Source organism: Delphinapterus leucas, chromosome X (assembly GCF_059928025.1).
Source record: "Delphinapterus leucas isolate spDelLeu-1000000601 "Yukka" chromosome X, BTC_Dleu_Yukka2, whole genome shotgun sequence".
Classification (NCBI taxonomy): Eukaryota; Metazoa; Chordata; class Mammalia; order Artiodactyla; family Monodontidae; genus Delphinapterus; species Delphinapterus leucas.
Genome location: NC_143150.1, coordinates 100,446,127 through 100,461,373, shown reverse-complemented (window position 1 = coordinate 100,461,373; position 15,247 = coordinate 100,446,127). Strand labels below are relative to the sequence as shown.

The following is a 15,247-nucleotide window of genomic DNA, read 5'->3' as shown; positions in this document are numbered from 1 at the left end:
TCTTCTGAGAGGCCGAGTCTGAGACACAGGAGTGCAAACATTTTATTGAGAGGTAAAGTTTTGAAAGATAAAAGAAGGAGGAAGCACAGTTGGGCAGGAGAGCCTGGGATCTCAATTCACATTTGACAGAACGTCTGCCAACCCATTGGGGAGCTCCACAGCAAGCACTGTCTGTTAAAGGGGTATCACCTTGGGCTGAAATGCCAGGCCTTGGCACTCCTGCTACGTTCAGTCATTGGTTGGGGCTGCCCAAGAAGAACATGGCTTTCAAAATCTGGAGGCTGTCAACTAACTTCACTCGTTGCAAGTCACTGTCAAGTTCTTTCTTGAAGGGGGATCTGAGTGGCACCCCTCCAGGGCTGCCACACAGACCTACTGTGTTCCTTTTCCTACTGTCTCTGATTAGAAAAGTTACTCTTTCATCCCTGAAGAGGAATGGCCAAGGGAGCAGAGAGAAGCTAGCTGTGTTGCTCCCATGTGTTTCTTTCTCAAGGGATGAAGTGGAAACACAGAAAGAAATACCAGTTAAGGAAAGGTCCTTTACACAAACGTGAGACATAAGAAATAATTCCCTCTGCTTCTTGCAACCAATACCGTGTCATCCCACTTGCCTTCTCAAAAGGTCCTGTTAACTGGAGAACTTTTTATGTTGCTGAGCTAGAGATCTGGAGGGGACTCTGCGTAGCAAGGTGGAAGAGAAAATAAGTAGGGGTGAGGATGACAAGAATGGAGCCAGTGACGCTGGGCATTGTATGGAGGAAGGACAGAGAGAAAATCATTGTATCAAAGAAGGCTAAGAAGGGATTTGGGAGAAGATAAATGTCAGAGATATTAAAGTTGATTACTTTGGGTAGCATGATATAAATTCCTTCTTGATCTCCACTGTGGAATCTTAAGAAAGTCTACATTGCCCTCAGATGCCCTTGTGAGAGTGGATTCTTCACAGGATCCTCAATGAGGTATTGACATGTATGCCTGGAGGAATAGACCACGCAACAGAACTGAGTAGCTGAGACACAGTCTACCTTAGGTCTGCGTGATGCCCAAACCTGTGCTCTCAACTGCTCAGCTTATACTGCTGTTGGTTGGCTTCCAAGGAGGGTGGCAGTGGTTCACAAAGTCAGCGGAACAGCTTAAACATTCTTTTGCCCTGAATATGCCAGAATTGTGGAGTTCCTTCTCTAATGGGCTTGTGTTCCAAAACCCGGGGTGTGGACCCAGAGAGTAGAGACACACTCTTCGTTTTCCATAGTTGCTCCAGAGTAACTCTGCCTGGTTAGTCAACCCCCAAGGGTTCACGTGACTTGACAAAGAAGATAGCCGTGATCCTTCCTATCGTTGCATTCAGCCGTTACCATGGAGTTTCTCCTGGGTCCCCCCTGGAATAGGTTACAGGTGATCAGAAGCAGTCCCTCTGGGCGGAACTACAAGGCCAAACAGCCAAAGCAAAGGAAAGACGATGCAGTCTCTGGTGAAGAGCAACGGAGAGAAGCTAAAAGCACAGATCCTGGATATATAAAATGAATACCGTCCAATCCTCCCATCACCGCCATTATTGTTATTACTAATAACAAATCAGTTGGAGGAGTCAGAAAAGGTCTGTTTCTGTCTCTTCCTTTTCCCCTAGGCTGCAGTGATTATTGCTCGCCCTACTTCTGTCCAAACCCCGCTGCTTCTGATTCTCTCCGGTCTTCATCCCCTGGCCTCATTGCCCACTTTTCTTCTTCCGCCGCTAGTCCACTTTCTCCTCTTCCATAGGCCAGCCTTTGGTCTCCTCTTACAATAAACATGGAAGCACAGAGCACGTAGTGTACTGAACTGCCACAGACAGAGGCCAAATAAGAACGGGACAAGTATTGACCTCACCTCTGGTTAGCAAGCCCCATGTTTCCGTTTTATTTCATATATATACATATATATATATTTTAAAATTGCAGTATAGTTGATTTACAGTGTTGTGTTAGTTTCTGCAGTATAGCCAAGTGATTCAGCTATACATTATATATATATATACACACACACACACACACACACACATATATTCTTTTTCTTTACATTCTTTTCCATTATGGTTTATTGTAGGATATTGAATATAGTCCTCTGTGCTATGCAGTAGGACCTCGTTGTTTATCCATCCTATATATAAAAGCTTACATCTGCTAACCCCAGCCTCCCACTCCATCCCCTCCCCACCCCCTCCCCCTTGGCAACCACCAGTCTGTTTTCTACATCCGTGATTCTGTTTCTGTTTCATAGATAGGTTCCTTTGTGTCCTACTTTAGATTCCACATATAAGTGATATCATATGGTATTTGTCTTTCTCTTCCTGACTTACTTCACTTACTATGATAATCTCTAGTTGCATCCATGATGCTGCAAATGGCATTATTTCATTCTTTATTATGGCTGAGTAGCATTCTATTGTATATATGTTCCACCTCTTCTTTATCCATTCCTCTGTTGATGGACATTTAGGTTGTTTCCATGTCTTGGCTATTGTGAATAGTGTTGCTATGAACATAGGGGTGCATGTATCTTTTTTCATTATAGTTTTGATTATATATGCCCAAGAGTGGGATTGCTGGATCATGTGGTAATTCTATTTTTGGTTTTCTGAGGAACCTCCACACTGTTCTCCATAGTGGCTGCACCAACTTACATTCCCACCAACAGTGTAGGAGGGTGCCCTTTACTCTACACCCTCTTCTGCATTTGTTATTTGTAGACTTTTTAATGATGGCCATTCTGACTGGTGTGAGGTGGTACCTCATTGTAGTTTTGATTTGCATTTCTCTAATAATTAGTGATGTTGAGCATCTTTTCATGAGGCTGTTGGTCATCTGTATGTCTTCTTTGGAGAAATGTCTACTTAGGTCTTCTGCCCATTTTTGGATTGGGTTGTTTGTTTTGTTGTTGTTGAGTTGTATGACGCTCCATGTTTCCTTAATTCTCAAAAAGGAAACCATTAAACAAAATATAAGCCAACAAAAGTAAGCTATCGTCATGACAATTCTAACATGTTCCACGTTAGGATTACATGAAGTATGGTTGCCTCATGAGGCGTACTTCAGAAAAGAGGTTAGCTGTTTAAAATATGTATTAGTACCCATCCAACACCATGGAGAGGAAGGTTGGTTGGTTTCTACAGGACCAGTTCCACTTATTCCGAAAAATTCCTGTAGTAGAAAATTGACTCATTAATTCATATCACCTTATCATGAATATCACTTGGGAGAAAAAAGGAGGAGCAGATGCTGTTGATGCCCCACTCATAGCGCCTTGACATTTCCCATGTCCATCCATGCTGCCCAACTTCCAGCTGCCAGCACCTGCCACTCTTGGCCCGAATCCTCTGTCTGGACACTGGAGCCCTGTCTGCCCTCTGCCCTCCCAGAAGCAACCCTCAACCAATGGCCGATGGAGTTACTGGATAAATATCCCCACTCCCTTGCCTCAGGAGTGGAATAAATCTGAGGCGTGTTCTATCAGGAAGTTGCCCTTAGTGATCCTTGTCATCTATGCAAATTTTACTGGCTTCCTTCCCTTCCCTGCTTTACTTTTCTACTTGTTACTGGTGTTTCCAGGGATCATCTGCCAAGTAAATACTTGGCATTTAAACCATTTTCTCAGCGTCACTTCTGGAAGAACAAAAACCAAGAAAATTTGCCTGACCCACTGCTTACTAAGCAGCCTTTTGATTTGTAGTAGAGTTACATTAATGGCTAACTCCTGGTAGGATGTTCTTGGGAGGTAATCTGTCCTGGTCATATGTGAGTCTTATCTGGCTGATTAGTGACTCGTGGAAATACTGTTGGTGTAAGTCAATCTTCTAGAACAGGGATTGGCAAACTACAACCTGTGTGTCAAATCTGACCAGCCAGCTGGTTTTATAAATAAAGTTTTATTGGGACTGCAGCGACACCCATTCATTTACATATTCTTTGTGGCTTTCACACTACGGTAGCAGACTTGACTAGCTGTGACTAAGACCATAGGTCTGTAAATTCTAAAATATTTACGCCTTAGAGAAAAAGCCTATTGATCCCTCATGTAGAACTGTTCACATTTGGGTTCACTGAGAAAAAGCAAGCCATGTATTTGTGAAGACGAGGGTCAGAACTTGGACCGGTGGCTTCTCACCAAATGGCAGCAGCTCAGCCTGAAATCCAGACTGATCACCACCCTCTCAGTTTGTCCCAGTGTTTGGTTATAGCATGTCCAGAATCATGTCTTGAGAATTCTAGAGTAAAAATGAGCAGGAGGGCATGGGCTAGAAAGTAATATTGAGAAAGTGTCTTTGATTTGATTTTACTTTTTTTTTTTTTGGACATAGATAAAACCATTTTTATGTTATGTATTTTTTCACATCTTTATTGGAGTATAATTGCTTTACAATGTTGTGTTAGTTTCTGCTGTACAACAGAGTGAATCAGCTGTATGTATACATATATCCCCATATCCCCTCCTTCTTGAGCCCCCCTCCCACCCTCCCTATCCCACCCCTCTAGATGGTCACAAACCACCGAACTGATCTCCCTGTGCTATACAGCAGCTTCCCACTAGCCATCCATTTTACATTTGGTAGTGTATATATGTCCATGCTATTCTCTCACTTCATCCCAGCTTCCCCTTCCTCTGCTGTGTCCTCAAGTCCATTCTCTACGTCTGCATCTTTATTCCTGCCCTGCCACTACGTTCATCAGTACCGTTGTTTTAGATTCCATATATATGCTTTAGCATATGGTATTTGTTTTTCTCTTTCTGACTTACTTCACTCTGTATGACAGACTCTAGATCCGTCCACCTCACTACAAATTAACTCAATTTCGTTTCTTTTTATGGCTGAGTAATATTCCATTGTATACATGTGCCATATCTTCTTTATCCATTCATCTGTCGATGGACATTTAGGTTGCTTCCATGTCCTGGCCATTGTAAATAGTGCTGCAGTGAACGTTGTGGTCCATATCTCTTTTTGAATTATGGTTTTCTCAGGGTATATGCCCAGTAGTGGCATTGCTGGGTCATATGGTAGTACTATTTTTAGTTTTTTAAGGAACCTTCATACTGTTCTCCATAGTGGCTGTATCAATTTTCATTCCCACCAACAGTGCAGGAGGGTTCCCCTTTCTCCACACCCTCTCCAGCATTTATTGTTTCTTAGATTTTTTGGTGATGGCCATTCTGACGGGTGTGAGGTGATACCTCATTGTGCTTTTGATTTGCATTTCTCTAACGATTAGTGATGTTGAGCATCTTCTCATGTGTTTGCTGACAACCTCTACGCCTTCTTTGGAGAAATGTCTATTTAGGTTTTCCACCCATTTTTGGATTGGGTTGTTTGTGTTTTTGATATTGAGCTGCTTGTGTATTTTGGAGATTAATCTTTTGTCAGTTGCTTCATTTGCAAATATAGAAAGTGTCTTTTAAAATGTGGTTCATCCGCACACTTGAAAATTTCTCTCCAAAAAACGTTCTTTCTTGATTGACATGGTGCTTGCTTATCATCCCATTGTGCTGTACCCTCTTGGATGTTAGAGGCTCAGCATTAATTATTAGCCAATTTGAAACTGGTTAATGGAGGTCCTGTGTATGTGATCCTATGCTGTGGATGCCCTGATTCTAACTAGCTTGAGCTCCTTCTGCATAGAGACACTTTCTATTCTTTCTTGTCAACCGTCTAACCGCCAACAATTGATCAAACAGTATTCTATATATAATAAATGCTCAGTAAACTTTGTCTCATATCCATCACACACAGACTCCTACCCTTGAGCCAACATGGTAATAAAACTGGAATCATATGGCAAATATGAAGTAATTGTGCATAACGGGTGAGCGATAAGGAATATAGGTTGGAAATATGTGAACACAGTGGGTGAAATCCTTCGTCTTGGCCATTCAGGCTTACTTTCAGACATTCGAATGGAACAAATTGCTAAGTCACAAAATTTTAAACCTGAGCCCTTCCTGAGTAGGTAATAATGAAACTAGAAAAGAAAGAATAAATCTGACCCCTTTGGGAAATTAACCAGATTGCATAAACTTTATGTCTTGTTATGAAATCCTTTTGGCCAGAGACTAATTACTAAAAACTTGTTTTTGCTGTATCATCCACAATGTAGTAGGGGGATAAAATAGGTACGCCAGTAACGACATTTAGAAAGACATTTAGAAACGACATTGGAAAGAATAGCCTAGCACTACATTTATTGTCTCGTCTCTCTCACTTCTATGCATTTTTTAAACCACTGTGATCTGGCCTTTATTTTCAGTTAGGTTCAGCTTACCATTTTTTTTAAAGTTACTATTACATGTATACTAGTGCTTAAGGAGAGGGGAAAAGACCCCACATGCTCCCTGCCGTCAAGGATTCTATAGCCTATTAAGGAATGTGTATAATGTGCATGTGTATAAAAAAATTGTCATACAGAGTGGTAAGTGTGATTGAAAGAAATGAAGTAGGAGTTGTATTGCCTGTGTTTAAGGGTGGATTTTAGGTTGAGTTTTCTGGAAACAGAGCCCGAGACAGGGGTTTATTGAAGGAGTATACTCAGGGGAAAACTGTACACAAGTAAGGGAAGCCGAATAGGGCAGGAGAAGGAATCAAGAAAGGATGTGATCTTAGGCAAAATCTAACCTTGGCTTGACACAAGGCAGATTCTGGAGCACAAATCTCACTGCAGAGACAGGGCAAAGGGTTCAGGCTCTTGTGCCTCTATCATTGGCCATCCCAGTTAGCCAAGGGCACTCCTGAGAACATCACAGAGGGAGACGCAAGAAGGAGGGGATATGGGGATATATGTATACGTATAACTGATTCACTTTGTTATAAAGCAGACCCTAACATACCACTGTAAAGCAATTATACTCCAATAAAGATGTTAAAAAAGGAAAAAAGAGGGAGGGGATATGGGGATATATGTATATGTATAGCTGGTTCACTTTGTTATGCGGCTGCAATTAACACAACAATGTCAAGCAATTATAGTCCAATAAAGATGTTAAAAAAAAGAAAAAAAAATAAAGACAAGGCTCTGCTCCATATGATGCTTCCCATTTTCTGAGCAAAGTTCTAGGGCCTTCCCCATCGGCTACCAGACATCCTTTTCAAAATGCCTTTTCTGTTTTGATTAGCCAGGGTCCCATTTTGTGGTTTGCCACCAAGAACCCTGACAAGTACAGAGATTATGGAAATTGTTAGATCATAGATGATTAGAGCCTGAAAAAGATGGGGGTGTCAGGTAAGAGAAGAGCTAATGGAGAGGAAAGAGATGTTCAGACTGAGTAAGACCAAAAGTCTAGGGTCGACTCTGAAATGTTTTACTTGTGACACTCCCAGAAGGTGTGTCAAATCTAGGGGGAGTTTAGTGAAGGGGCAGTGAGTTCATCTGGGGACTTGGGGAATCTGAGTTTTCTGGCAACATCCAGAAGGAGATGTTTCACAGACGGCTGTGCAAGTGTCATAGTCAAGGGAAGCGTCTGGGAGTGGGGGCAGAGAGAGAGAGAAAGAGAGAATAAGATTGGCCCATGGATGTGGCTGAATTGGAGGGGAAATATATATTGAACAAGGGTTGAAGAGGCCAACAGCAGAATGCAGGAGGATGGTTAGCTTTATATAGTTCTCTATAGATAAACCTTAGGTAAACCACGAAAGGACAAGGAAGGTAAGAAAAGAAGGACACTATTAAGAACTGCGGAATGATCAAGCGGAGCAAGTGCTGAAAAGAGACTTTTGTGATGTGAATTAGTAAGCCAGTGATTACTTTTGAGAGAGGAGTTTTGGTAGAGTTCCTTAAAGGGGAAAAATCTCTCCCTCCTCCTGTGTCACGTAAATCCACTGCCTCTCCCCTGTCTCCTCTGGGTCTTCTCTCATTAACTGTATCCCAGTCCACTCCTGAATTTGTAACCTTTCCCACTCTGTTGGCTCCTCTGCAGTAAATGAACATAGCTAAAATACCCTTTCCACTCTTCTCCACTTGTAGAACTCCAGTTCCTCTTTGAAGACTCAGTGTTACCTCCACAGCGGATGTTGCCTACGACCCAGGTAAGATCTAGACTCTACCCTTTCCTCTCCTGCACTCACACGGCACCTTGTAAGCCTCCTCTTTTAGCTCTTACTCAGATAGATTGGTGGTATCTCTCTGTGTGTGCATCTTTTCCACCACGCTTGTGAGCAGGAACTGTGCCCTAGTCATATTATATTCCTAGTGCCAAGCATAGCGCAGAAAACTTCAAAGAATCCAGGATAATTTGTTGAAAGAATTTGTCTAAAAATTCTTGGCTATTTTAATTGGGCCATTTGGCTAAAAATTTCAAAAGCTGCATGAATGCTCCCTCCTAGAATGTTTTCTTTTAGGTTTATTTCTTGAATTACGGTTCTAAAAAATATTTTAAGGTGGAACTTTTACTTCTCCATCAACTTTATAGAAGAATTAAACTTTGGGGAGAAAAAAAAATCATGCCCAGGGAATTAGCGCACAGAAAAAAAAAGAGAGAAGAAATCTCCTCGTTGCATGTGGCATAGTTAATATCAGATATAACATGTCGTAAACCAAAAGTAATGTTACCAAAAAATAAACGTTAAAATACAGATTAAAGGGAAGGAGTCTATTCCTCCTCAGGCAAGGCAGTCGCTTTGCATATTAATGAAACTTCAATGCCTCACAGTAAGAAAAATGATTGGAATAGATTGCAGTAACTTAAAAATGAGTACACTTTAAACAGCTTCTGTGATGAATATGTGATTATGGAGAATCAAAATGGCTAGTCCCACTCTGATGCTCCCGGAAGAGAGATGACTGCTGGCCCTTAATTAACAAAGCCACATGTGGAGCCCAGGAAACTGAAGACACAAAGAAAGTTGACAGGTTGACTTGCTGAAATTCGCAAAGATGTCAGTCTGGAAGGTGACAACTACAATTCTGGGGAGTGTGAGGGTTAGGGATGTGTATAAAATATTATAAACATCCAAGCCATTCTAGAATATTCATTGAAAGTGACCAAAAAATGGAAGGAAACGGGAAAAGACAAAGAGCTGCATAAAGACAGGTGAAAAGTTTAAAATATTTGATGGCTTGAGATGACTTCAGGGCTTGCGGCAAATTACTGTAAAACATGGCTTGGCAAAGATTTCCTGTAACGTGTTAGGCTTTGCAGGCCACACGGTCTTTGTTGCAATGGCTGACTCTGCAGTTGTAGTGCTGGTGCGTATGTAGCCACAGACAATGGGTAATTGATTGGGTGCGGCAGTGTTCCAGTAAAACTTTGTTTATGAAAACCCTTGGGGGCCAGATTTGGCTTGCAGACTGTAGTTTGCCCAGCCGTACTCTAAAAACACCAGTTTGTGACAAAACAGCACACTGCGCAAAAGCTGGTATGTAAATATGTGTGTGTGATCGATAATTGTTGGTTCAATCATTGTTGTTCGGGTTTTTATTGTGCTTGGTATGTTTTTGTTGTGCTTGGTCCGGTACTTACATGAGGGTATGGCTGAGTGAGTTGGTTAAATCGAGGCATCAGTGTTATTTTCCAGCGCCCCAGGCGATTCCAAGGTGCAGCCACGTTTAACAAATAGGATGCTGAAGAATGCTGCGCAAAATTCAATGTGAATATTATTCATCCCCTGGGGTCTTGTTAAAATGCAGATTCTGATTCGGTAGGTCTGCGGTAGAGCTTCGGATTGTGCATTTCTAACAAGCTGTCAGATGACACTGACCTGCCGGTCCAGGGACCACATTTTGAGTAGCAAGGTGCTTGCACTGGCTTTCAATACCTGGGATGTCTTGGTCCTGCCCCTGAGACTGATGTAATTGGTCCTGGAGGTGGCCTGGGCATTGAGAGCTCTAAAAACTCCCAGGTGGCTCTAAGGTGCAGCAAAGCTTGAGAACCTCTGTGCTAAATCAAGTGCGTGGTGACATAAATTTTCGTTATTATGTTATCAGTAGCCCTGTTGCCCATTCTCCCCTTCCAATCCACCCATTCCTCTCCTTTTCAGGTCCAAACATCCAGAAGATGGGTGGGATCAGGATTAGCTTTTCATCCTTTCAGTCTTTCCCACCTCTGAGGAGTGGGCTGTAGTTCAGGATGGAAAGAGGAGGGAGGCTCAGGCAACCTGGGTCGGGGAAGAATAAGCAAAATTGTTGTAGGGGCCGACTTAAAGGGGAGGCTGATTGAGACAAATGGGGAATTACCACAGAGGGTTGTCACAGCAAAACTCACCTCCAGGCTTGGGCCTGAGTTTGGGGCACTGAAAACAGCAATCTACCCTCCCTGAAGCCCGGCAGCAACTGGCAGCCAAGCAGCTAGGAAGGATTTCTCCTTCTTGATATGCAGAGTGACACAGTTGGTCGAGATGCAAGAGAGCCTCCTAGTGGCAAAGTATAAATGTGAACTCCTTTCATCAGCAAATCATAAACACCACAAATGAACTTAGAAGTAAGTGAATGATAATGATGGTAATGATGATAAATGATGGCTTACAAATATATGTACTATATGTGCCAGGCACTGTTGTAAGTATTTAGAAAATATTAACTCATTTAATCTCAGCCACCCAATGGGGTTGATGCTTTTTAAAAATTTTAGTTGATTTACAATATGTTTCTGGTGTACAGCAGAGTGATTCAGTTATACATATATATTCGTTTTTATTATTGTTTATTACAAGATATGGAATATAGTTCCCTGTGCTATACAGGAGGACGTTGTTGTTTATCTGTTTTGTATAGAGTAGCTTGTATCTGCTAATCCCAAAGTCCTAATTTATACTGCCTCCCCTCTTCACCTTTGGTAACCATAAGTTTGCTTTCTATGTCTGTGAGTCTGTTTTTGTTTTGTAAATAAGTTCATTTGTATCATACTTTAGGTTCCATATGTAAGTGATATCATATGACATTTGTCTTTCTCTGATTTAACTTCACTTAGTATGATAATCTCTAGGTCCATCCGTGTTGCTGCAAATGGCATTATTTCATTCTTTTTTACGGCTGAGTAATAGTCCACTGTATATATATATACCACATCTTCTTTATCCACTCATCTGTCGATGGCCACTTAGGTTGCTTCCACGTCTTGGCTGTTGTAAATAGTGCTGCTGTGAACACTGGGGTGCATGTATCTTTACGAACTATAGTTTTGTACAGATATATGCCCAGGAGTGGGATTGCTGGATTATGCTGTAGCTCTATTTTTCGTTTTTGAAGAAACCTCCAGACTATTCTCTACAGTGGCTGTGTCAATTTACATTCCCACCAACAGTGTAGGAGTGTTCCCTTTTCTCCACACCCTCTCCAGCCTTTGTTCTTTGTAGATTGCCTGATGATGCCCATTCTAACTGCTGGGAGGTGAGACCTCATTGTACTTTTGATTTGCATTTCTCTAAGAATTAGCATCTTTTCATGTGCTTCTTGGCCATCTGTATGTCTTCTTTGGAGAAATGTCTTCTGCCCATTTTTTGATAGGGCTGTTTGCTTCTTTTGTTATTGACTTGTATGAGCTGTTTGTATATTTTCAATATTAAGCCCTTGTCAGTCACATCATTTGCAAATATTTTCTCCAATGAGGTTGACACTTTTATTATCCCTGTTTTACATCTGAGGAAACTGAGGTGCAGAGAAGTGAAATAACATGCCCAAGTTCCCCCAATTTAGTAAGTGGCTAAACTGGGATTTGAATCGAGTCACCCTGTGGTGAAGGATCCAAGACACCGAACTGCTTCTCCAAAACAGGAGAGTAAGAAGGATCTTCAGTCAATTTATAGTTGTAAACACTCATAAACAGCTGCTCAGCCTGTGCTTCCTCATATCTAGAGGAGAACAGTTTATATATATACACACATACATATATACACATATATATGTATATATATATATACACACATATATATGTATATATATATGTAGGTATATATTGAGACTATCAGAGAGAGAGCAGGGACCTCAAAGCAGACAGAGAGAGAGTGAAAAAAACAAGTTTGACTAAAAAGAGTAAAGGGGGAAATACCATTCAACACCATTTTCTGGAAACTAAACTCAAAGGACCATAATCCTCATTTTTAAGAAAGTATTGAAGCACAGTTAGAGGGAAATGTAGAAACAAATTATTCCTTAGCTACACTTGTTCATATTTCAGTAAATGTTAAAAGCAATCTAGTTAACTCTAAAATGACTCAAGCTACTCATGTGTCTTTGAATATAGGGTACGAAGTCTGAAAATTTCTAACTGTGACCCTTGTAAACTATACACGACACAGAAGAAATGATATGTCTTGAGTATTTTTTCTCAGACCTAGACAACCTTAGGGTTTACATGGGAGCAGATTTCATCTGCTCAAATAGAGAATGGACTGAGAGAGGGGAAGAGTTTTAAAAGGGGAATGGAAAAAAAAACCCAAAAACCAAACATAGAAAAGCAGGTCTGTCGTTTCCTTGGGAAATCCTTTTACTGGGAAATAATTGTCTTTCTACCTATCATCAAGAAGACAAGGTAATAGGCTAACGCCTCTCCACATCTAGAAAGGAGAAACCAGAGACCACACTGAGATTAAGAACAGGCTGATTTTGAGATAAACTCTGAGCAGACACAGGTGGCCACAGTCTGGAATGAGGCAATGGTCCAAGCGGGACCAGCAGCTCTCTAGGTGTTCCAGTGTCTCATCCCATCCTCTGAGTGTTGGCTGCTCTGGGTTTGGGGCCGCCTGTGCCATCATCTCTCTACTTCCTTTCTGGTGAGCTTATCTACTCCATGACCTCAACCCATCTATGTATATATAGGCTAATATGTCCCATATGTATTTTTCCAAACCTGACATCCCCCCCTGAGCTCCAGATTCATTTTTCTGGCCACCTGCATGACAGTTCCACTTGGGTATCTAATAGGCACCTCAGATTATACATGACATGCCTTCCCAGCTCCTCGAGTCCCCCTGCAAATACCCCCAGCTTAATAAATAGCACGACCATCAGCCAGGGTGTTCAGATCCAAACTTGAGCCTAGATTATTTTTGTCCTTTCCCATTCCTCACCTCTGGTCCATAAAGCAGATCCTGTAGACTCATCGAGTTCATCTGCAATTTGTCTGCATCTCTTCATTTCCTCTACCAACACGCAGTTCAAGCCACCATTGTCTCTCTGGGCCTGCTACAATGATCTCTTAACTGGCCTTTCAGCTTCAGCTCTCCTCATCTTCTACATTCTTCAAAGCAGCCAGAGTCAGAGTAACTTGGCTTAACATTCAGAGAGCTTTATTCTACTTGATGTTCAATATCACAAATTGACCTTCAGCCTGGACCTTATATTTTTCAGTCCTTCTGTTGAGTAATTTGGGGTTTGAGGTACCATGTTACCCTAATGGTAGAAAGAGTACAGTAAAAAAACCTACATTTGCATGTGTTGTAAGGGCAATATGCATGTCCAGCATGGTGACTAGGGAGTCACCCCTGTGTTTGTGTGCAGGCCAGCCTGAGGCTCAGTTACCATTATCACTGTTGCTCAGGGTGAGCTTGTCAAAGAGGGACCCTGCCAAGCTGGCTTCTGGGGTCTCCATCTTGCTTCCCAGAATCAACAGACACTAACATTTACATATTTTAGTAAACTCAAAGCCTTCAGGTAAAATTTTAAGGACTCTTTATTTTAATCCCTGTCCCACCCCATTCCCTTCATTCTTCCTCCAGAAGCCACACTACTGTGATTTTTACGCCGTGTTTTTATACTCTTGCTATTCGCAGGCACCCGCATTCAGCAGCGCCTCACCTCACCACCCGCCATATACCCACATTGTTTATAAGGGGAAGATGGATTTTGCACTTTGCAGGGCCCCATGGAATGCCTTCTCCCTCCCTCTGTGGAGATCCTGAGCGGCATGTGGGTGGGGCATGGGTGGGTGGAGAGCCTCCTGGATACCTGATTTAAAAAGTGAGCGATTTGCACACAGGAACCAAGGAGAGACCTTTATTTCTTTAGGAACCAAATAACTTTATTGGAAGAAGTGGCAAAGCTGGAAGAAAAAAACTTAAGTGAACTTCTTCTGCAAGGGCACTATTGCCGTCTGCATGGTAGGCACGGTGACCAGCGCTCTGGTCACCCCGTGGCTCTGGGGAAGTCCAGTCCACGCTCAGTTCTTGTTGCTGTCGCCCAGGGTGAGCTTGTCAAAGAGGGACTCTGCCAGGTCGACGTCCGGGGCCCCCATGATGCTCAGGGTGGTGACATGACCCTCCAGCTCGCTGATGAACGCCACCTGCTGGCTGGGGTAGTGAGTTGCCAGGAAGTGGTGCAGGTGGGGGTCGCGCTTGTCGATGGCCAGCTGGTGCAGGTGGAGCAGGCTGTGGTTCATGAGCTTCTCCAGGAACAAGGTGCACTTCATGGCCTTGAGGCCACTCTTCCACTTGACACTGACTGGGCTCCTGATGTCTTGGAAGTCGAGGCGGCCCCCACGCTGGTTCTGCAGGCGCATCAGGCACCGTGCCCGCATGCTGTGCTCGCGGGAGCGGCGCAGGAAGAACCGGGTGAAGTGCTTCAAGGCCACATCGTCGCGGTCGAGGTAAAGGGCCGCGGCCAGGCACACGAAGGAGGCGTGGAACTCCAGGGTGAAATGGCTGTTGACAGCGGCCTCGCAGTCGGGGTGGTAGTTCTGGCGCACCTGCGAGGGCTGCGCGGGCAGCAAGGCCGACGGCAAGGGCATCATGGCGGGCGTGAAGGCGAAGCCGCGGGGCCTGCGGTAGCTGCCTCCGAGCGAAGAGGGCGGCCGCTCTGGGGTGGACCGGAAATGGCGTTCGATATGGAAGTCAGGCGGTGGGCTCGCAGTCCTGTTACCAGGAGAGGTTGCGTGGCGTTGGCGGGGCACGAACGCTGCAGCCACGTTCCATCACAGCCTGGGTGAGGCAGGGTGACTTTGACCTGCGCACCTGGTATCTATTACGTGTTTAACTTTGCAAAAAGTTTCCAAGGGCTTTCTCTTGTTCTCCAATTGCGCCCTCTTATAGCACCCTGTTCTCATTTTATAAACCCATTGTCTTCCTTAAAATTCTGAGAATATGAATTTGTAAGTTTTGGTAATGTTCTCTTCCCTTTCCTGTATTATAGTTGTTTTCTTCTCCAGAAATAGTTCTCTTTGTTCATCATGATCTTCTCTTTCACTTTCCTCAAGTATCTGGCAAACATCTGTCCATTCGTATTTGGGAGTAAAGGAGTCATGTGATCAGCCAAGGTAACTGGCATGGATCTGATCTAGAGTTGGGACGCCCATTTCA

At 43.1% G+C, this 15,247-nt stretch overlaps 1 pseudogene; it reads right to left on the bottom strand.

The window, feature by feature from the left end:
* Positions 1 to 14,112: 14,112 nt before the first annotated feature.
* LOC111171080 (ferritin heavy chain pseudogene) lies at positions 14,113 to 14,686 on the bottom strand (annotated as a pseudogene).
* Positions 14,687 to 15,247: the final 561 nt, after the last annotated feature.